Below are 23,312 nucleotides of genomic sequence, written 5' to 3' on the forward strand. Positions count from 1 at the left end.
CCATGCAGATTCTTAATCAACAGATACTAAAAGTACAGTTACTATCATGTGAGGTATCTCAGAATCTTTTGACATTGAAAAGGCATCCTCATCCTCTTTGTTGAAAATGTCAGTAACACCCCCTTCTTTTATTTATTTATTTTTGGCTGTGTCGGGTCTTGGTTGTGGCACGCGGGATCTTTCATCTTTCATTGTGGCGGGCGGGCTTCTCTCTAGTTGTGGTATGCGGGTTTTCTCTTCTCTAGTTGTGGTGCAGAGGCTGCAGAGCACATGGGCTCTGTAGTTTGCGGCACACGGGCTCTCTCGTTGAGGCATGTGAGTTCAGTAGTTGTGGCGCTTGGGCTTAGTTGCCCCACGGCATGTGGGATCTTAGTTCCCTGACCAGGGATGGAACCCGCGTCCCCTGCATTGCAAGGTGGATTCTTTACCACTGGACCAGCAGGGAAGTCCCCAACACCCCCTTCTTAAAACATAGTTAAAGAAAGAAATGGGATACATATCCACATACACAAAAGAGTTAAATACCAAGAGAAAATGGTGATGCAAGAGACCCCACAAACCAGTATATATTCTAGGTACATTTGCTAGAAACACAAATGGTGGGTTTTTTTTTTTTACCAAAGGGGGTTTATTTAAACTCAGTTAATAGAAAAGATCAATGTGTAATTTCCAAAAGGGTTCTGCAACAATCAGCAAGTATCATAAATAAAGCTGAGTTTAGTTTTAAAAAACAAATTGCACACATTCAGAATAGATGAACAATGCTTTAAGGCAGATTTTGTGAAAGATTTCAGAGTTTTAGAAGAGTGGTCCTGAATAGTGTGAATATAACCCAAAAGGTGCCCAGGAGGATCTATTGGCATGAGGAAATAAAATACTGCAACTCCTATACTGACTTTTTATCTTAAAAAAAAGAAGCCAAGCTTCATTGATATTTAATATATGTATTGACAGTAGTACCTGTATATGATTTAAATAAATAGACATCTAGAGAGCATATACTCGAAATTTTTTTACTAACCAGACTGCATAATTTAAAATCTTTAGACATTTTTGTTTTAGAAGACAACAAGCTCAGGATAAACCTGCGGTATGATGTGATTATTAAAAACAAGGCAAAAGTTGCATCATCTTAGCTATATTAGTTAGCTTTTCCTGTGTAACAAACCACCCCAAAGCAAGCTGGTTTACAACAATCATTTTTTACTATTTAGAACTTGCACAATGTCCCTTGTTCTGATAATGTAAGAATAAGGGTTCTGAAAACTAAGTCTTATGAGGAAAGGTTGAGAGATTTGGGATCATGGTGCTATGAAAAGAAGAACATTCACAGGAAAGAGGAATATGTATGTTAGACACTTACAGTCTTGATTTCTTATAGCTTAGATTCTAATACAGTTTATAGGGAAAGGAAAATATTTTGAATGGATGATCCCTTAAAGCAACAGAAATTAAAGCATTTTTTCTTTCTCTAATTGATTTCATATTCATAGAACTATATGATTTCACAGAGTTCCATTTGTGTGGAACAACACAGTCGACTAACATCAGAATTACTGGAAAATCCCAGAGGAGATGGATATATTCCATACTTATCAAGTTTTCTCATTTTTATCAAAGAATTGGCTGTTTCTCCTCTTTTTATGAGAAAAACAATACAGTCTTTGTTTCTATTTCTTTCCCCCCCTAATTCAGAGTCTATAATCATAAATTCAAAATATGGGCAGATTTGAAAGTGGATTATGAAGAAAAAGCTTTAGCATAAACAAAAGAAAGATGGAGTAAAATGCATGTCCGTCACTGCATGAGAAATGGTGTGACAAATACACGGTAATTTCGTCTAGAGAATGGTGGTAACTCAGAGCATTTCTGTCCACTGAAAGAATATGTGAAGTAAAATATATTTAAACGAAAACCCGTGCAAATGCAGTGTCCCTTCTGGATATAGCTGGAACAGTGTTCTGTTTGAATAATTTTATATCCTCTCCTAGAAATAAAATTTCTGCAAAGTTAAATCAAAATGCTATTTTAAAAAATCTATGCATTGTTTAAGAAACTAGAGATCTAATTTATTGTAAGATTTAGAATTAAAATTTAAGATCATCCAATAAAGTAAATTTGAATAACCAATAACCTTGAAAATTTAGATCAATGATAAAATTTATATTTTTTGACTTCTAAACAAACAACAAACTAAGGCTGCAATGAAAACAGACATGTCATTTCCTTCGGTAGCATTATTGGGAGAAAACTCAGAAATGACTATATCCCTACTCTAAGAGAATTTTTTTTTTTTGGTCAAGTAGTTAAAAAAAATCAATCTATATGTTCTTCCACTTTTCTAGGCTCAAAGTTATTTTTTGCTGAGTGGTGCAAAACGGAAAATGGACATTTGCTTCTGGCACTGTGACCTTCCCCAGGCCCTGTCCATGCTGCCCTGTCTGATGCGGTGTATTTCTGGAACACACTTGTGATATAACCAGCAATCATTCTCCATAAACACTCAACTTGACAGCAAGTGAGAGTAAAGAAAAAGTCTCTCTTTCACATCAACGAAGAGTGCCACACTACAAACACATTTCCTTTTTTTGTAAGAGAGGTGATTTTTTAAAAGATTAATTATCTTTAAAAGATGGGCTACAGCTCAACACTGTTATTTTCCTTCTGGCTGTACACATGAATACACTAATTTTTGTTTTAAAACCAATAGAGCTGATTTTTAAAAAGAAATCTATAGCTGTTCCATACGTTTTCCAGCTAAGATCCAGCATCAAACTTCCATATGTTTAAGAAAGCTATACCCTCCACCTGTGTACATACACACTCATACACATAAACACCCGATCCAACTCCACTGTTATCCACTGATGACTAAACCATTTGAGATAGGTTGGTGGGGGACAGGGGGGAAGGGGCTGGGGAGGATTTTTTTTTTTTTTTTTTTTTACAATAGGCACGCATAATATTTACTGAACAAGACATTTTGCTCCGTATTCTTTTAGCATGTGGGGGGACTCATCATTTTATTTAGACTTTATATGGCATGGGTTACTCAGTTCACAGCAGAGGCACCTGCAGCAAATTAATTTGTTGTAGCACATTAATTATCTCATAGCTTCTATTTAGGCTGCAGCTGTTGCTATTATGTTAATAATATTTTTTATCACCACTGTATACAACAGGTTATGGCAATAATAGAAATATCTCTGTTTTTGCCCCCCCCCCCCCGTTGTTTCCATGTTTCTGTGTCAGAAGGGAAGGCTGGGAGAAATTTAGGCAAATTAAGCCCCAAAGCACACTATAATTTTCTATTTCTGAACCGATTTGTGAGAGAATGGGTAACTGAAATTAGCAAAGAATCACCCCACACAAAGATGGCGCGTGCAGAATTTGTGAAAGCGAAAAAGAAGACGAAGGAGAAGCAACAGAGGGACGGAATACTGCAGTGCTGGGGTGGTGAGTGTTTGGATGGGGGCGGGGAAAATGCTGCAGTTTTCATGAAATAATAAGGTGGGGGAAAAAAGGCATACAAAGAGTAGGTTTTTCATTGTTTGTAAAATATAAACACAGATGAATTCTGTCTTTGGTTTGTTCATGCTTTTCACTCTGCACAGCAGGGATGTTCTTAAGAAGTTGCCCTCTGCGAAATTTCACTAAATGGGAACCGTGGACCCTGCATGATGGGATTATAATCACACCAGCCACTCCTTTTACATAATTTTTTGTTTAAGATCCAGTAAGACTCCCTGTTTTTAATATATATAAAGCAATAGACCTGGATATGTCGATAAACTGAGGGTTTGTGTCCCTATAGCCCAGTGCAAGCTAAAACAAAAAACCGGTGGTATCACATCTACAAATCTCAATGGATTCAAAAACCATATGAAAATTTTTAGCTGACAAGAACATGTCTGCTGCCTGCAGTCCCTGCAATAGCTCACCATGTTGCCTACTAACCGAAAGATCAAAAATTATCGATTTCATGGCGCTGCGTGCTCTGGAAAGAAAAAGCTACTTTAAAATTTGCATTGTTTAAGAAAGGAGTTAAAAGAAAAGAATCATTTTTTTTTTCCTGAACACTTTGGAATGTGAAAATGGCTTGTTTTAATCTTATCCATGATTTACTATAATTCTATTATTTTTAGCAGCTGGAGTCCAGAAATGATTTTTTTCGATGAATTTAGGATTTTGTCGCAGTATACATCTGCAGTCCCAGAATCCTCCGGTAAGTTAATCCTTCTTTCGATGGGAAACGCCTTTAACCTTCTTGTGAATGAAGTATCTGCAACCATTTTGAAATTTTTAATAGAGAGGTGTGTGTGTGTGTGTGTGTGTGTGTGTGTGTTTGTGTGTGTGTGTGTATGTTTGGGGGAGGTATGTCTCCAAAGCATGATTTCTTAGCAATGCAGCGGTATTTGTCTTAGTTCTTAGAAACATTGAGAAACATATACCTTTGTGCTCTTTGAATATGATGGACGATGTCTCCATTGCTTCTCCTTACACTTTCTATGGTAGCCATTAAAATGTACTTCCTTAGTATGGCAGAGACTCTTGTGTCAAGCCAATGAAGGCCTGGAGAACACATAAGTCCAAGCACGAAAAGTGTTCCTGGCATAGCTGAAGCGGCCATGAACATAACTACCACTGCTGCTGCCGCCGCCACCACCATGGACATCGCCTCCCACCACCTTCACTGCCCCCCCCTCGTGCCGCAGTGCACACCAGATGCAAGCTTTCCATAGTGGCTCTCCGCCGAATTTGCCCAGTGGGTTCCTAGATGACTTCTGTGTGTAAGAATAGCCAACCATGTAGTCTGACAAGAGGTATTTACAACTACTTAGTCTGTTCAGCTGGAAAGAAATCAAAAGATAACACTGAACCCTGACATGATGGATTGCAAATCAAAAGCCCCAATCCATAAACAGCCCACTTGATGAACTGCTTAAATGAAAAGCTGATGCTGATTTTTGTCCAGTGTTTGCAGGTTGTTGAAAAGAAATATTTTTGAACGAGCCTTCTTAGACAGTCGGGAGTTATTGTTTATAAATGCATGGAATATTATTTAGTCTTACCTTTCTGCTGGGGGAGGATTCTTCCCAAGGAGATTCAGATTGTCCAGAAGAGACCACACCCTCGTTTCACTGTTTTCTACTGTTTCTGTTTCTTTTCAAGGAGGGCTTCTTTACAATTACAATTACACATTCATTTAAGGGTCCTCATCAAAAGGAGCCCAGGCATCCATTTCTCTCTAAAGGAAGCTCATTGTCTTAGCGTTCAATAAATGTTTAATTAGTGGATTTGATAGAGTTAACTGTCCCAAAAGGGAAGGAAGGGGCCTTCTTTGCAATGCTGCCTTGATTAATGCTTCTGTCGGAAGTGCAAAAACAATCTGGGCATTTATTTCTTTGCCTAAAGGTGATTCAAAAGTATGTGTTTTAGTGAAGTGACGCTGTACCTTCAGGCTCCATGAAACCACTGCTGGATGTGCCAGTGGTCTGAAATCATGACAGGTAATACTTCCTCGGTTAAACCAGCTGGAGACACTTTTGGTTTCCAGGAACACAGCCTGAAATTTAGAACCATTTGTCCTCTGCAGTTTCACAAAATGGATTAATTCACGTCAAACCCAAGTGGCTGGCTCTAGAAGGAAAAGGTGTAAAAAAGATAACCAAGTGTTTTTTATGAAATGTATTGCCCAAGGTCAACTTTTAAAAATCATTTTTACAAAATCACTTATTTCACCAACTCATCGGGTATTTTGATGCTTGTATTTCTTGTTGGTTTAATGTTAATATTTGTCTTCATTTCAGAGAAGTTATTCATCTCATATTTTTGGTGAGGCAGTTGGAACAATTTCTATCTTGGGGATAAGCAAATAAAAATTCTGAGCAATTTGTTAAATTCAACTAATTCGTCTTAGTGCTAGTCACCCAGTAATTCTTCAGTACACTTAGATGTGATGGGAAAAATAGCTTGCTGCATTGTTGCAAATTTTACATTTCCTTTACTAACATGTGTTTGCTTAAAGTATTACTAGGGATTTTAAATATTAATTATAAATTTAGATTAAGATATCTAAATTATAGAAAAATGCTTCAATTATTTTGGCATCTAAATAGAGAAATACAAATATAGAAGAGTTTTTATCCTTTAGATGTTCTAATGGTGCAGATATTTCTTAACCAGTTTTAATAGTGTGCCTTATTCAGCAAAACAAAACCAAAACTGAACATAGAAAAAGGAAACGTCTGTTAAAAAATTACTCTGATATTTATTAGTCATCTTATTTTAAAGATATGACTTTAATCAAATCAACTGCATATTCTTTAACTCTGTATATAAACATAAAAATTGGGGATCAGTACCTGAAAAAATGCCATTTACACTTTTGAGTTTATATTAGAAACACTGCTTTGATGAAGTATCTTTTTCCTTTCGATCTGTTCAAATTATGACCAGATGGTTAACTGCAACCATCCTCTACTCCTAATTCTACAGAACTGCTAGCAAAGACACAAATGAGAAAGTCATTGTAGACAATGGATCTCACTGAACATCATCTTAGTCTGCGGACTTTTCCCACTGCAGGGCCCCACGTATGCTAGGGTGATAGACAGCAGTTAACATTACCACGGTATATAATAAAATATCTTTAAGATAGGGGGAAAAATTGAATTATTTAAAGAACATGTTGCCCCTGAAGCATAGCTATGCCTAAAACTACATAACCTACTCCACGAGTGAATGAGTAAGAAGGTTTCCTGCCTGTACCTATGTATAAAGACCTATTGTTTGCATGCATTAATTACAGAGATAAAAGCCTCAAGATAACTTTGTTGCTTTTTGTACTCTCTCCATTGTTTTGGAGGAAAAATAAGCATACAACAACAGACTGGAGAAAGTGAATCGATCATAATTCTTTCAGCTTTGACAAATGCCAATCCTGCTGGATTACAATGGAGACATTTCCAAGGTGAATGAAGAACCAACTTCAACCTATTAAGACGAATTCGAAAATGTTTTTGAAGAATAGAAAATGCGTTTTTAAAAATTAGAAGCTGCCTAATCAATAGCTCTTTCCATAAACAACATACTTGGATTTCTCAAATAAGTGATACCCTATAAATGCACCTCCTCCAAAGAAAAATCCTCGCCACCACCACAAAAATCTATTGATACTTAGTAACAAAGTGGAACCAGATGAAAATGGAATCTGTAAGAATTAACCTAGTTGGCAGGGCTCTAGAGCTAGTCCATTTCTATCAGTCATTTGTTCACAGTAGGGACTCATCAGGACTTGTTGAATTGCGGGCTAGGCGCCTATCCTAACGCGAGTTCACAGCCTTCGGGAGTGGGGAGAACTGGCGGCTCGGCCGGGTACTTCATTTCCAGATTCGGGGTGAACAGCCGGTAGGGATGCGGGATCCACGATCCGGACCGTGGGGGGCTCTGGGGCTCTTGGCTCGGCTGCGAGCCAAGTCCTGCAAACAGCCTGGGGCCCAGACCGCAACTACGGCGGAAGCGCGAACGCGCCGGGGTCCCCTGACCGGGAGCCGGGCGGCAGCGGCGCCCAGCAGCGCCCGGAGCGGGCGGGCCCCGACCTCATTCCCCGCGCCGCCGGCGCGGCCCCGGCCCCGAACTTCCGCCCTCCCGGGACCTGTGCCGCCTGGCCCGCTCGGCCCCGGAGGGCCTGGGTCCCGATGCCGCCTCCCGCGAGCAGCGGGCAGCGCGCGGCCAGCCCCGCGTCCGCTCTCACGGCCCGGGGCACGCGCGAGGCGGGGACGTCGGGCTCGGGACAGCGGAGAGTACCAGCGTCGTCCTCCCCCCAGCCTACCCCGGCTCGCGGGGGCCCCCGGCCTCCCTGACTCGGACCACGGCGCCCTAGCGGGCCGCCCTCCGGTCCCGCACGGCGGGGCAGCAGCCGGCCTCTACCCCGGACAGCGTCCGGAGAGGACGCGTGCGCCCCGCCCCTGCCCCGGGCGGGCGGACGGCGGCGGGCTGCTCAGCGGCGCGGGGACTACTTTCCACCGCCCCCCCTCCCCCCGCGCCCCGCCCCTTGTCCTCGCGCGGCGGAACGCTCCGCGCTGCGCCGCTGGCGGCAGGATACAGAGGCTCCTGAGCGACTTATAAGAGCTCCTTGTGCGGCGCCATTTTAAGCCTCTCGGTCTGTGGCAGCCGCGTTAGCCCGGCCCCGGGAGCGGAGAGCGAGGGGAGGCGGAGACCGAGGAAGGTCCGAGGAGCAGCTCCGGTCCCCGTCGAGCCGCCACTGCAGGCCGAGGACGGTCGGACTCCCGCGGCGGGAGGAGCCTGTTCCCCTGAGGTGCTTGGGCGCTCCTTTCCTTACCCTTCTGGGGCTGCTCCCGCTCCCGCTTTGGAGCCAAACTTCGTCGCGGGCGCGCGGTCCCGGCGGCGGCTGGAAACCGGGCCCAGCGCAGCCCGGAGGCCCCGGGTGGGGAGCGGGGGTTGCGGACTGGGGACGCCGGGGAGGTGGCGGAGGCGGGCCGCGCTCGGGGGACGGAGGGCGGCGGCCTGGCCCGGTTCCGGTCGCGCCGCTCCTCGGGGGCCCGGGGGGCACCGCTTTCGGGGAGGGGGCGCCGCGAGGGCGCGTCCTGGAGCTCGGATGGCCGGCGGGGTGGGGGGGTGCTGTGGTTTCTGTCCGGGGCTCCGGCCGCGGCTGAGTTTGGGGGAGGGACCCTGCGCCTCGGGATGCGCCGGGGTGGGGGGCGGGGTGGGGACGGGGGACTCCGCCTTCCCGGCCTCCGCGGGGAGTTGGGGTGCGGGCACTGGGCCTGGGACGCCACCCGAGGTCCCATCTCCAGGTTCCCCCTTTCGTGCTTAAGGACGTATTGTTAAGAGGATCGTTAGTATTTTTTTTTTTTAATGCCCTGCCGGCGTGAGTGCGCTTGTTTAAATCGAAGCAACTTTAAACCTTAGAGGATCCAAACTATTATTGCAGACGGTGCGATGCGCCAGGAGGGTTTGCACAGATAAAAATCCATATCTTGCACCTATATTTTCTTATACGGTGCAGGTGGGTGAAAGCGGCGTGCAAGGGAGGTCCTGGGAAAAATAAGGGCGAGGGCGACTGGCTTACTGTCTCTTTTATCAAGTGACCCATGGGATTCAGCCTCTGACTGCTTCGAGAATTTTGTTCGAGTAAATTCTTTATTCAGATAGTTTCATGGCAGCTAAACTTGATTTTGAGAACACTTTCCAGTGGGGTGAATTGTTCCCTCGCTACGAAATTGCCCGAAGGAAATTCAAGCGTTGCAACTTCGTTCCGTGTTTTGTCTGGGGAGAGGACTTGGAACAGAGACTTTCGAAGTTCAGTTCTCACAGCCCGCTTCTGAATCCGCTAAACTTGAAAGCTTTGGCAGTCGGATGTAGTTGTTTCCTTCGTTTTCTGTTCCCTGTTGGAGGGAGCATTGTCTCCTACTTTGTATCTTCCAGACATCTGTGGTCTCCCCTCCCCCCCGAGTTTGTGAGTGGTGATTGAAGGGAGACTGGCCTGCTGGTATGCAGAGGTCGGCAGAAGGAAATCGAGGAGTGGTTTTAGTGAAACGAGAGCTTTGTGTCGTGAATAGTGGTGGCTTAGACTAGACAGCAACTTGAAGAGACGGCTAGCCTTTGATAAAGTCTGGGCTGCTGTTTTTCAGATCGCTAAGTTATAACGTATTTTGTCTGGAACTTGGGAAGCCATTTCATTATTGTCCCTCGGTGTACATTCAGTACCTTCAGCTATCTTCCTGTTAACTTGTCTTCGTCCTAAGAAATATTGGACATAGCTTGAAATGTTATTTATATAATGCTACTGTTTAGTATCTGCTTAAATAAGTGACATAAACTTCTACTTGGGAGGCTCCCCTTCCCCACCCCCCCACCCCCCGCCCCGGTCTGAACTAAGGCGGCTGCTACATTTATTTTACTTTTACATTTAAACCCACAAATCTCTGGGTTAAAAAAAAAAAAGTGCTATTAAGGTTTGAGAATATCCTTTCACAAAATTTGATTAAGTTGCGCCCAGTATTCATTACTTTGACCTAGTCTTTGTTCTGAAGGCCATGTACAAGGCCCTAAAGTGATTGCAACAGTAACTTGAAAAACTTCCAGAAGGCTATTCTATAGGATTAAAGGAATGCTGAGACTATTCAAGTCTGAAGTCCTTGAGGGGGAAATTAAAAAACTGCACTAGAAAGTTTAGTATAGTATGTAACTTAGAGTCCTTGTGGAGTTCTAGGCCTGAGATTCTCCCAGAGGCTAGAGCAGTCATTTAAAATCGCTTTCAGGAAAAACCAATTTAAAAAAAAAAAAGGTGGCTTAAAAAAAAAAAACATTTAGCAGTGTTCAAGTGTCAGTAAGTGTTCGGGAGTTTTCTTTCTTTTGAAATGTTGTCTATTTCCTTTACCAAGGTAATTATGTAGAAAAATGTAGATTCCTATATTAAAACTGAAACTGAATTGAGCTTCCTACTGTTACTAGTGATGAAGAGAATAAAAATTATACATATAAATGAAGTGTATTTTTGTCTTCATAGACACTTCCCTCCTCCACCTCCCCAAATGGGAAAGGGAAAACATGAAGTAGGCAAATTTCTCTAAGGGTGTTTTGAGATTTGGCCCTTAGGAAAACTATCTGCAAATATCCTTTTTTATTGTTGGGAGGGGTGGAAAGAGGAGTGTAAGTATTGTTGAAACTAGGAACATGGAGAATTCAAAAGTTTGAATCTCAGTCTTTTATAGTTATAAGTAGCAGTGAACTTAAAACCACAGAAATGGAGTATATGTAGTATCTTCAGCTAAATGAAACTTTTGTGTTATTGAAATGAAACAATATACATAGGTCCAGTTATAATAAGCTTTTATTTCTCTTTTATGGTTTACTAGTTGCTGATAATAATTGTAGAGGAGGAGCTGGTAAATTTTAAGTTTGTACTTTGAGCTTGGTTGGAAGCGTGCTTGATTGCCAACCCAGGGCAGAAGGGATGAATGCATTTAGAGCAGGGCAAACTTCTAATAAAAAGTATTGGCAACTCTTTCGTGCTACATGTTGACTTGTGACATTGATTGTGAAAACATTAGTTCTGTTAACTTAGTTGTATTCTTGTAGCCCTCTTTTTGTTGGGAATACGGTATCTTTAGCTGAAACACCTTGACTAAAAACATTTTTATACCATAAAAGTAAATAGTAAAACATAGACTAGGAGCTACTGCTTGCTGATTAGTCCAGAGCATGTAGCTGTTGCCTCTTGTACCCTCATTGAGAGGATACTGAGTTGCAGAATCAGTTCTCATTCTTTTTTTTTTTTTTAACATCTTTATTGGAATATAATTGCTTTACAATAGTGTGTTACTTTCTGCTTTATAACATAGTGAATCAGCTATACATATACATATATCCCCATATCTCCTCCCTCTTGTGTCTCCCTCCCACCCTCCCCATCCCACCCCTCTAGGTGGTCACAAAGGACCAAGCTGATCTCCCTGTGCTATGCGGCTGCTTCCCACTAGCTATCTATTTTACATTTGGTAGTATATATATGTCCATGCCACTCTCTCACTTGGTCCCAGCTTACCCTTCCCCCTCCCCATTCAGTTCTCATTCTTTAACAGACTATTGTTTATGTAATACCTTTCTAATTGTGGTGTGATAGAGTAATAGGCTAAAATAAGTACTTAAGTTTCACGAAAGGAAAATATATTATTTGTATTGCTTGAAAATGAGGAGGAGTTAACTTGTGTAGTTTTTCATCACTTAAACTCTGGAGAAAGTTCTTTATTTCCTCTGTTTACTTAAGAATGCTGCTTTTGTGTTTTACGCAAGTCTGAGCTTGACCAGGTTTGAAATCTAGATACTTCTGTTGAGGCCTGAACCCTGTATCCTTGAAGTATGTATTTAATCTGCTTTCTCCCTAAGGAAAAAGAAGCTCTTAATAGAGAAAGTCAATCACATTAGGAACCCTTTTTAGAGTTTAACTATCTTTGTAAGTTTGTTAATTGTGGGCATCTCTTCTTTTAAGAGAGATTCCCCATCCCCAAAGTCTCCCTCAAACTTGATGCAGTTGAGTGAGAATAGAGTTAGGGCATGTTATTGCATGCTTCGGTCACATTGAGTGCCCTCCAGTGGATATAATATAATGCTAGTGATATTTTTTTCCCCATCAAGTTTGCGTGGAACATACTTACAAACAGTTTTGATGGGAAAGCATCAGTCAGGGAACCTTTTGAATTCTAGAATAGCTTATTTATCTTATTACTGCTAGTTAAAAGATCGGCTTGAGAACATGTCATCTCAACCATTATTTGCAGGAGAAAGGTCAAAGTTAAATTAAGGGTTAAATTTTATTTGTTACTTAAAATAGGAAGTTCTGCTTAAATATATCATAATTATAAACCAAAAACTCAGTATAATTTTGGGGTAAAGGATCCTCATGTCTAGCCATATTAATGAATTATAGAAACTAAAATTCTCAGAAGAAGTTAACAAAGAAGTGAATTGTCAATTTGTCTAAAATCTCTTATACAGTAAAACATGAGTAAGTCTTCAACTTGGTTATATTTTCAAGGAATATTATGTCTGTGTTAAGAACTGGATATCAACAAAGCTAGTTGAGTCAACTTAACGTGAACTCTAGAGCACAATGCCTAGTGACTATAGGCATTTGTATAGCGTATACATTTGTATAATGCTGTGATGCACAATACCAGTATTTTGACCTTTAAAATTTTCAGTAAACACCTTTCTCCACACTCCTATGTTAAAAGTTCTTGCCGTTTCTATTAGTAGCATTATTTTATGAAAATACTTGTTTTAAATCAGATTCTGATCGGTAACAGGAAGAAAGCCCATTTAAAAATAGCTTTTAGGGACTTCCCTGGTGGCACAGTGGTTAAGAATCCGCCTGCCAATGCAGGGGACGCGGGTTCGAGCCCTGGTCCAGGAAGATCCCACATGCCGCAGAATAATTAAGCCCGTGTGCCACAACTAGTGAGCCTGCGCTCTAGAGCCCGCGTGCCACAACTACTGAGCCTGCATGCCCTAGAGCCCGTGCTCCGTAACAAGAGAAGCCACCGCGTTGAGAAACCCGTGCACTGCAATGAAGAGTAGCCCCTGCTCGCCGCAAATAGAGAAAGCCCGCGCACAGCAACGAAGACCCAGTGCAGCCAAAAATAAATAAAAGCAATCATTAAAAAAAAAAATAGCTTTTAGAAGTCAAATGGTCATTTTATGGAAAATTCTCAGTTTAGAAAAAAAAATTTTAACTTTGTATGTTTTCCATAAATAGGTGCTTGAAATGAAATTTAAAAGTTGATTGAGTAGGGAGGGAAAATGACCGTATCACTGCTCCAATTTTGATCTTGGAATTTAGTATGTTTTTGTGGAAAAATTGATAATGATTTTTGACTATTTAAGAAATGTATTATTGTTATACCTTTTTTTAAAATAGATTTTTAAAAAATTAATTTATTTAACTTATTTATTTTTGGCTGTGTTGGGTCTTCATTTCTGCGCGCGGACTTTCTCTAGTTGTGGCGAGCAGGGGCTACTCTTCGTTGGGTGCGCGGGCTTCTCATTGTGGTGGCTTCTCTTGTTTCAGAGCACGGGCTCTAGGCGTGTGGGCTCAGTAGTTGTGGCTCGCGGGCTCTAGAGCACAGGCTCAGTAGTTGTGGCTCACGAGCTTAGTTGCTCCGCGGCATGTGGGATCTTCCTGGAAAAGGGCTTGAACCCGTGTCCCCTGCATTAGCAGGAGCATTCCTAACCACTGCGCCACCAGGGAAGTCCCTGTTACACCTTTTTAAAAACATGAGGCAAGAGTGCCTCAGCTGTTTTATATAAATGGTTATTTCAGAATGGGTTGTGATCCCTCAAAAAGCATCATATATGGAATAAGTAATGTTTAAGTCCGTAACTAGTATTTGCATCATTTACTGTCTGTAGGTCAAATAGCTTCTATTCCAGTTTTCCAAGATTTTTATGAGATGAGAGTAGATTTGAAAGTTCTCCTGAAAACTATGTACATCTTACTTAAAAAAAAAAAAAAAATTCTCCCATCACAGTGGGAATAACTATTCAGTGTCTCCAGGGCCAGGCAGGTATGGGCTAACTGGGACCCTGTGAACTATGACAAATTGGGGAACACATGTCCTATCTAAGCCAGTCTTCAGCTCCAGCTATTGTGTGGGAAAGTAGTTCATGTGTCCATATCATCTGAATTTTTTTTCCCCTAAGAGAAGCAGGAAATCTGGATTAATGTGCATCCCATGATTTGCACACATTGGTGAATGAAATTCATGTTTTGAGACACTGTTTAACACAAATTAAATATACCTATTGGCAGGATCTGCCAGTTTGTGACATCTGCAGTAGTCCATTTAGAGTAGAGTTTTTTTATAATGATGATTCTACTAAATGATTGAAGGTAATACGATTCTGGGAGTGGGTATGCATCTGTGTCTCTCTATGTATACATATGTATATATATGTATAACTTAGGAAGTAAGATTTGTTAAACTATTAGGTTCATATTTGGCACTTGAAAAATGCCTTGTATCAACTGATTATAGATTAGGAACTTAAAACAGGTTCATATTACTAACTTTGTGAAATCTGGGAAACGTACACTTATAAGTTTAGGAATTAAGATGGGTTGGGTCAAGGAAAAGGAGGAGAAATAACTTGTTTATTAATTGATCATCTTAAGTATAGTTTTTTAAAGTGTTTTCTTAAATGAGGTCTCAAAACTTAATCTTTGAAGGTACCTAAAATGCTGGACAAATTCTGGCTGTGTGTACACAATCATGTCAGCCTGAAATTTTATTGATGGCGTTAACTCATGTCCTGGTTTTCAGCCAAAGTCTGCATTTCTGTGATAAACTATTATCAGACTAGATTTAAAACTGAAAAGCAAAATTTAGATAATGAAAAATTAATTGAATATTAGTTTTATTTAAATGAATGGCTTACTGCTATTTGGTCAGAATAAATTTATGCAGGCAATTAAGTAGATATTGGTTAAATCTTTTGCTGCTAGGGCAAGGTTGTTCATTTCCAGAGTTTGAAAAGTTGGGTATTTAGTTTTCTGACTACATGTTTAAATGGCAAACTGTCTGGACTGAAAACGCAAACCATAGGCCAACATTGGTTTTAAAAAAAATCTGAAAATAGTGCTGTAGACTGCAATTGTTTTTATATGATATGGTATAGAATGCAAGCCAAACTGATCAGTGGACTTTTCACAAAACATTCATCCCAAGGTGTTCACCCCTTGGCCTGTTCCACAATCTCCATATAACTTTACAGAGCTACTGTAAAGTTTCTCTTGTAATAGTCCAGAGATTTCTTGCCTCTGATTTCTTTTGAACTTGTTGAAAAGGCCTCCTCCGCAACCCCCCCCCCCCCAAAAAAAAACAGATTGAAAAGTATGAATAGCTGGATGATGCTGGTTTGAAACTGCTTCATGCAGTGCCATTTTGCTCCCCTGTTTCTTTCCATCTGTTAATTTCTTCACTAATATTCCCATGGTTTTACTTGTGATTTCATAACTTACATGTTGCTGGACTGATATTTTCCTTTTAACTGATGTAACAGGTGTGTTAAACAATTAGTTAAAAAATTGGGGGTGGGGGAGATATTTTTAACCTGTTTCAGTTCTTTGAAGTTCATCAGTCCTCATGGCACACAAATGATAGCTGTGATAAATCTTATCTTAAATGCTGGTAGCTGATCTGACTTGGAAGGAAAAGATGTGCACATGTTAAAGGGTTAGTTAATAAGTTTCTTTTATTAACAGGGTTTTATGATAGCTGAAATAATTGTGATATTTATGTACACACACTCTATTGTACATTATCCATATAAAATTGTGAGAAGTTAGATTTACTGCAGACTTTCTCGGGAATGCATTTTGAAGATGATCTTAATGATTGTAATTTGCTTCTCAGGGGGGTGGGGGTTGTAAAAGCTGCCCCCCCACTTTAAAGTATAATTAAGTGGTTTGGGGGTAAGGGTGTAGGGAGTGAGTCTGTCTTTGAAGTCTTCTGTATACCAGATGAATGACCCATGTGTAAGGGAGGAACAAGGGTTTCTTGGAAATATTTTTCAATCCAACTAACTATGGAGGTTTCTAAGTGGAGTTCCATTCTATTGTGTAGAAAGTGCTGAGGTAGACACTTCAAATCTTTCCTGAGCAACTGAAAGAATGTAGCAATGTCAAACATTACTTTATACCCAACAGTTCATTTAGATACAAAAGTAGACACTACATAAATGTTATATAGGAAACATAGTATGCTGACATGGTACTCTTTAGATAGATTCTTACTAGTCTTTCTGGTACTTTGCTTAAAGTTGATTTACTTAAAGTTAGTTTAGTTTCTTAATTATTTTATTATTTTTTTAATTTGATATCTGCTCTTGGAAAAGCCACATGAGATATGAGTGAGGTTTATATCGTTGTAACTTTTAGTTATGAATGTCCTCTGTGATCCATTTACAAGGTGAAACTCATATCTGATAGTTGTCCTCTATAGGTCACTGTTTCCTGCCTTAATTCTGCTGTCATTTTTCCTAGGTCCTGAGTCAGAGTGCCAGCCTGTCTATTCCCCATAGAATGAAAAGAGGCTAGAAAGTTTAAGATATTAGAAATCTGGGAGTCACTCATAAGGCAATGTAATGATAGTTAAAATACTAAAACTGGATCTTTTTTGAAAGAATACTTACATCCTTGAATCATGCTTGAAGAATGCCCTGACTATATGCCAAAGAGCCTTAGGTTTCTCCTTATTGCCGTTACACCCCAGATCATATTACATTTCTCTAGAAAGTGCGAAGATAAGAAGACTGTTTAACTGTCTCTTTGCTCGTCAGACTAGTCCCCTTTTCCCCATCAGAAGCTAAACAAGCAGGAGCTCCTTCACCTTCTTAACATCAATCTGCATGGATGGAGGGTCCATCTTTATAAAGGAGTAAGCGTTATATTCTGGTCAGAGGCCAGTCCTAACACATGCCTTTTGTAGGACTTTGTTTCTTTAGTTATGCCTCACTCTTCTGTATGTATTACCCGTATCCCTCCGGATTTGAATCCCATTGCTGTTTTTGGTCTCCATCTCCCACATTTTATCATCTCCTGAAGTCCATTCATTGGAACTCATAGTGCCTTTGGAACTCATAGTCCTTAGCAAATCCTTTTTATTGTCTATCTGTTCTGGGAATGTTTCCTTCTCTTTCTTGCTCCAGCTGTACCTAGCTTCTCCGCTGATAATGCTACTGACCTTGAAACTCTCTGAAGTGGTAGATGTTTCCTCTTCTTGCACACCTTTTATTGGTGAACCAAGAGGTAGAGTAGATGTCTTCTTTGTTCCTCGTTATCACTTCTTGACCATTCTTTTCCACAACTTTAAGCTTTGCCTCTCATGCCATCAAATTATACCACCCACTACCCCTCCTTATTTCAGTCATCTACCAGCTTTCCTGGGTCATTCCCCTACTTCCTTGAATACCATTATCTCCTGGCTCACTGTCGTCTTTATTTCTGTCATGATTCTTGGTTCTTGGTGATATCAATATCCATGTGGACCAGTGCTACTCAAAATGTCACCTGGTCTGTGAACTGTTTGTTACCAGTATGAATTGCAGTAAGGAGTTTGTGCCAGAATGTAACTCACCTGTGTCGCTAAGTTCAGTGTTTAGTTCAGCTGACTTTTTTTGGTACCAAAACTTTTTTGATGAAGGAAGCAGTATGTTGGTTTATATAATCTGGCACAAGCTCCTTAGGGTGTCGTGGTCTGGTACTTTGAGTAACACTGATGTAGAGGATGCTTCTGCTGTTCTGACCTCTTAGTTCCTTGATGTCTTCTCCTCCAATGATCTTATTTTTCCATCTGATTCAACCACCCCAATACTTCAATTCCAACAGCTTTTCAGCCCCACTGAAACTTACACTGTCTTTCTAAGCTTTTCAGTATCCCTCACCCTCACTTCTACCCAACTGAAATTTCATGTTGAATCATAATCACTTCCTTATATACACTCTCAACAACCTTGTCCCTCTCTGATTTCATGTCCAGTGGTCCTTGGTCTCTTAGTTCACCCCTCTTTATGACTGTATCTTTTTCCTCTCTCCTCAAACCTCCCCAAACCCCCTCCCCCATCCTTGCTTTCATCTATTTCCCTTGCTTTCTATTTCACAAAGCATATTGAATAATTGGAAGAATTCCTGTATGCTCCCACATCTGTGACTGTGCCCTTTACTTTCTTCTGTGTCATCATGGACAAACTGTAGTGTTCAGAGATAAGGACAACCCGCTCATTTCTATACTAGATCCCATTCCCTCTTGCTCTCAAGAATATGACCCTGTCATTCTCCCTTCTCTTGCATCATTGGTTTTTCCTTCTATGAGCATACAGACATGATATTATTTGTCCCATTTAAAACAAAAAAATCTTTTCTTCCTGTTTCCCCTTTTATCCACCCAGTCTGCTTCTCTTTCGAACAAGACATCTTGAAACAATTGCTTGGATACACTCTCTCCCCTTTTCTTTTCAACCCCTACCAGTGACCACCATGTTATAAATTTCTAGTCCTCATCTCACTTAACCTCTCAGTAGCATTTGGTACAGTTGCTTGAGACACAAGTTTCCCTTGGCTTCTAGGCCACCACATCTGCTAGCAGGTTTTCTTTCTACCTCACTGGTGGTTCCTCCTTAGTCTTCCTTGCTTTTTCTATCATCTCTGACCTCTGTGTTGTAGTGGCTGAAAATTTAGTCCTTGGACCTCTCCTTTTTCATTGTCTAAATACACTCCAGTCTCATAGCTTTAAACATGGTATTTAATCTATTTGCTCATGGCTTCCAGATTTATGTCCCTAGCCTGAATTTCTCCCCTGAACTATAGATCCTGATAGCCAGCTTTTTCCCCAACATTTTGGATTTCTCAGAAGCATTCTCAAATGTAATATCTAAAACTGAGCTCCCAATTTCTCTTAAAGCTGCTTCTCTTAGTCTGTCCTAAATGGAACTCTGTCTTTCCAGTTACTCACACTTAAAACCTTGCTGTTCTTGACTGTCTTTATCGCACCCCATATCCAAACCCTGTGTGAGAATTGTGTCTGCTCTCCTTCTAAAATATATCCAAAATCTAGCCATTTCTTACCATGCTATTTCATAGCCTTGCTCTCCTAATCTTTTGCCTGGATTACTACAGAGGTCTTCTAACTGGTCTTCCTGCTTACACCTTTGTTCCCCTTAAACGTATTCTCAACACAGTGGCCAGAATAATCCTTTTAAAGCAATAGATCATATAACTTCTCTGTTTGAAAACTTCCAGGGGCTTAACCATCTCATTCTGTAAAAGCACAAACTCCTATGTGTTTGGACTACTCTCTTTATCACCTACTACTTTCCTCCTCTCACTCTTCATAGAAGTAAAACTGAAAGGAGATAAGAAAGAAAGAGGGGATACCAGTAAAATAACTACGGCAATCATCCAGGTGACAGATGGTGGTGGCTTAGGTTAGGGTAGTAGCACTAGGCACAGAGTAGCTAGATTGGAGGAATGCTTTGGAGTTAGAAACAATAGGCTCTGCAAACTCAGTAAAAGTGCAGTTCTTCCCCAGCTTCCTATCTCCTATCTCGCTTTATGTTTTTCCTTAGGCCTCATCACTGTCTAACATAATAGATATTTTACCTTTCCCCCCCCCCTTTTTCTTAGCCTCCTAGAACATAAGCTCTAGGAAGACAGGGATAATTGTCTATTTCCTTACTGTTTTCTTGCCAGTACCTAGAATCATAGTGCATAACTAGTTGATCAGTGAATATGTGTTGAGTGAATGACTTTTAAATCTTTTCACCTCATTTTGGATCTTTCCCAATAGCATACAAATACATTCCATCTTTGCAGAGGTGGTTCCTTCCTGTCATTTATGGCTCATGTCAGATTGAGCTCTTCCCTCTTCACTCATTTTCACTTTATTATATTCTTTTATTTAGTTTGTGGCACTTAATCATACTCTGAAGTAACATTTGTTTACTCACTTGTTCTTTCCCCCTGTCACTGTCTTTTTCTGATTTGTATGCCTGGTACTCAGAACAGCATCTGGAAGTTGTAGGTGCTAATAAATACTTGTTGAATGGGTGAATATTCTGGAATTGGATGACCTTTATTTCTTTCCAGCTAATGCCCCTTTAATTTCTCTGCTCCTTTCATAGTCTGAAAGAGATATCCTATGGATGTGGTCTTCACTTTTCATCTCCTATTCCAGTTTGTGTTCTGCTTTCATTATTTCAGTGAATGTGCTCTTGCTGAACTCACTATTGGACCTCCATGCTGACCAGTCAGATACTTTTTACCTTTAGTCTTGCTGGATCACTCAGCATTTGGTGCATTTGTTTTTTTTTTTAAACTTCCCTCTGGAACCGCAGTGTCCAGTAGAACTTTCTGTGATGGTGGAAGTGTTCTACATCTGTGTGGTCTGATACGGTAGCCACGAGCTACATGTGGCTCTTGAGCACTTGGAGTGTGGTAATGTGACTGATGAGCTAAATTTTAATAAAATTTAAATGTAAATAGTCATGTGTGACTAATGGCTACTGTATTGGACAGCGCAGTTCTAGAAACGTTCTCCTTTCTTACATTGCACCAAACTCAGTAAGTATCACAACCTAATTGCTCAAGCCAAACACCTAGTAGTCATCTTTAATTCCTCTCATCTACTTTCTCTCATCTACTGCAATCAGTCCATCAACCAGAGACTCTTTTCTATCTCCAAAGTATTTCTCTAATCTAGCTACTTTTTGTGCCTAGTGCTGTTACCCTAGCCTAAGCCACCACCATCTGTTACCTGGACATTGCTATAGTTGCTTTACTGGTTTCCCTTTTTTCTGTTCCCCTTTCAGTTATTTTTCATTATAGCCAAAGCCAGTTTTGAAAAACTCAAATACGATCTTGTTATTCACCTGCTTATAACCTTTTATGGACTTCCAGTGGCACTTAGAGTAAAAAATACATTTTTTAACAAAGGCTGTAGAGCCCTACATGATCTGGCTATTTTCAGCCTCATCTCATTTTAATCACACTTTCCCGCTTCAGTCGAACCACCGTGGTCTTAAAAGATGACGGGGTCCTAATGATTGTGGGCTTCTGCACATGTTTTCTTGTTTCTGGAATGTTCCTGCTCTGCTCCTTACATGCTGGCTCTTTTGCATCTTTCTTCAGGTTTCAGCTTGAAGGTTATCTTCACAGCTTAAAGGTACCCTTGAAGGTTACCACAGAAGCCTGTGGCCACTGAGTAGGGCCTTCCACTTGTCCTAGTGTCATTTCCACTCCATTCTCCCACTTGTTATTTAGTTATACACTTATCACTCTTTGTAATTGTTTATTCAGTTGTTGTCTGTCTCTCTGTCAAGAATGCAAGGACCACGTCTATTTTATATCACCACTGTATCCCCAGAATCTATTACTCTTCTTGGTATGTAGCAGTTGCATAACAAAATTTGAATATATGAAATCTTTACATTGCATTTATGCTACTGGTATTGCTATATCCTGGAACTATGGAGTAAATGAAAGAATTGTGGGAAAGATTTCTTGTGGAACAGAAAATCGCTTGATTAAATAACAATTTGGTAAATTGAGAAGATAATATACCAATTGGGCATTCGTATATAGCTCCAGGTTATGACTTATTTATTGGTGTATATTTGGACTCACAATAGAACAGAGGTTTAGAGTTCCTTGAAGTTCTTTGTATTGAGGTAATGGAGTAACATTTTGAAAATAAAAGTTTCCTAGCTTACTCTACTCTTCCTTAATGTAAGAGAGACTCATAATTAGGAGACCTACTGCTATGGTAAGACTGTCAAATGCAGCAAGATGTCCTTCTGCTTGGGAGAGTGCCATAAACTTGATATGCGTCGTGGGGGGCAGAAGGTTGCTAAAGATTAAGTTAGAATATGTGCTGTCTTAATGAATAGATGCTTTGCACGAAGCTGATGCTAGGGTTACTCTCTGGAGTCAGGTTTATGTTCTGGGTTTTTTAGCTTGGGTTACTGACTAATGTTATACATAGAGTTGAGTCATATAGTTTGTCTACAGCTGTAGCCCTTTGCTCTGAGGGTAGCAGCATCAGCAACATGTACGGCACTTAAAAAAATAATACAGTGCCAAGGTTCTATCCCAGCCCTACTGACAGAAAACCGTGGGGATGGAGCCTGGTAATCTGTGTTTTTTAAAGTTCCAGGTTAGAGCCTTTGGAAGGATCTGGTTGCCAGTTTAAAGGGTTCTACAAGCAAGCTTGGAGATCTTTTTAGGAAAACACAGTCTTAAAGGGGGAAATTGGATGAAGGCAGTCAAGAGGTACAGACTTCCAGTTATAAGATAGATAAGTACTAGGGATGTAATGTACAACATGGTGATTAACATTGCTTTATGTTATATATGGAAGCTGTTAAGAGAGTAAATCCTAAGTTCTCATCACCAGAAAAAAAATTTTTTCTATTAATTTTGTATCTATATATGAGATGATGGATGTTTCCTAAATATACTGATGATCCCTTCATGATGTATGTAAATCAAATCATGCTGTATATCTTATACAGTATGTATGTCCATTATATCTCAATAAAACTGGAAGAAAAAATTATAAACTCTGGAAAAAAATATAAAAATAACTGTTGGAAGGTACCAAGAGAGCTGCAAAAGAAGAAGTTTGAGGAAATGTGACCCATGAAAGAAGGGAAATACACTCACTGGGTGACATCCATATTTCTAAGGCTTCTCCAGTGAGAACAATCACCAGTGTTTCTGGTGCAGGACGACTAGAACTCATGAAGTGTCAGACGATGGAGCTCAGGGTTGCCAGGATGGCTGGAAATTGAGTTGGGGGGTAGGTAGATTCACAGTGGAGGGAGTCCTAGGGGGAGCTTCAGAATCTGTACATAAACTCCCTTCAGATCCTCGGCCTACCCCAGAATTGTGTGTGTGTGTGTGTGTGTGTGTGTGTCGGGGTGGGGGGGGGGGGTGGGTGGCAATTCCAAGGAACTCATTTTAAAGCAATACATGGAACACTGAGAAACATGAGCAGAGATTTCAGCTTCCACCCTCACAGTGAAGAAGAGTTTGGAGCTTGGTCCTGCCAAGTTAGGGGGTCTTGGTAAACACCTCATGCTTTTCATTTGAAACCAGAGAAGGGTCACACCTTAGGAGTAAAGACGTTTCCCAGGATTAAGGTAATTTACCCTAAATCTAAGGGGAAAATCTGAAATAGATTCCTCCTAAGAAAGTGTAAAACCAAGCTCCGTAAAATTAAGGTGGTTTAACT

General features: G+C 40.6%; 1 protein-coding gene across 4 annotated transcripts in view; it reads left to right on the plus strand.

The window, feature by feature from the left end:
- The first annotated feature begins 8,127 nt into the window (after positions 1 to 8,127).
- Positions 8,128 to 23,312, plus strand: part of CTNNB1 (catenin beta 1) — a 43,720-nt gene continuing 28,535 nt past the window's right edge. For all 4 annotated transcript variants that reach the window (XM_068558974.1, XM_068558971.1, XM_068558973.1 and 1 more), the window contains exon 1: positions 8,128 to 8,320. The gene's annotated coding sequence lies outside the window, so the exon portion shown is untranslated. The remainder of the gene's footprint in view (positions 8,321 to 23,312) is intronic.

The sequence above is a fragment of the Eschrichtius robustus genome, chromosome 12 (genome assembly GCF_028021215.1).
Source record: "Eschrichtius robustus isolate mEscRob2 chromosome 12, mEscRob2.pri, whole genome shotgun sequence".
NCBI lineage: Eukaryota > Metazoa > Chordata > Mammalia > Artiodactyla > Eschrichtiidae > Eschrichtius > Eschrichtius robustus.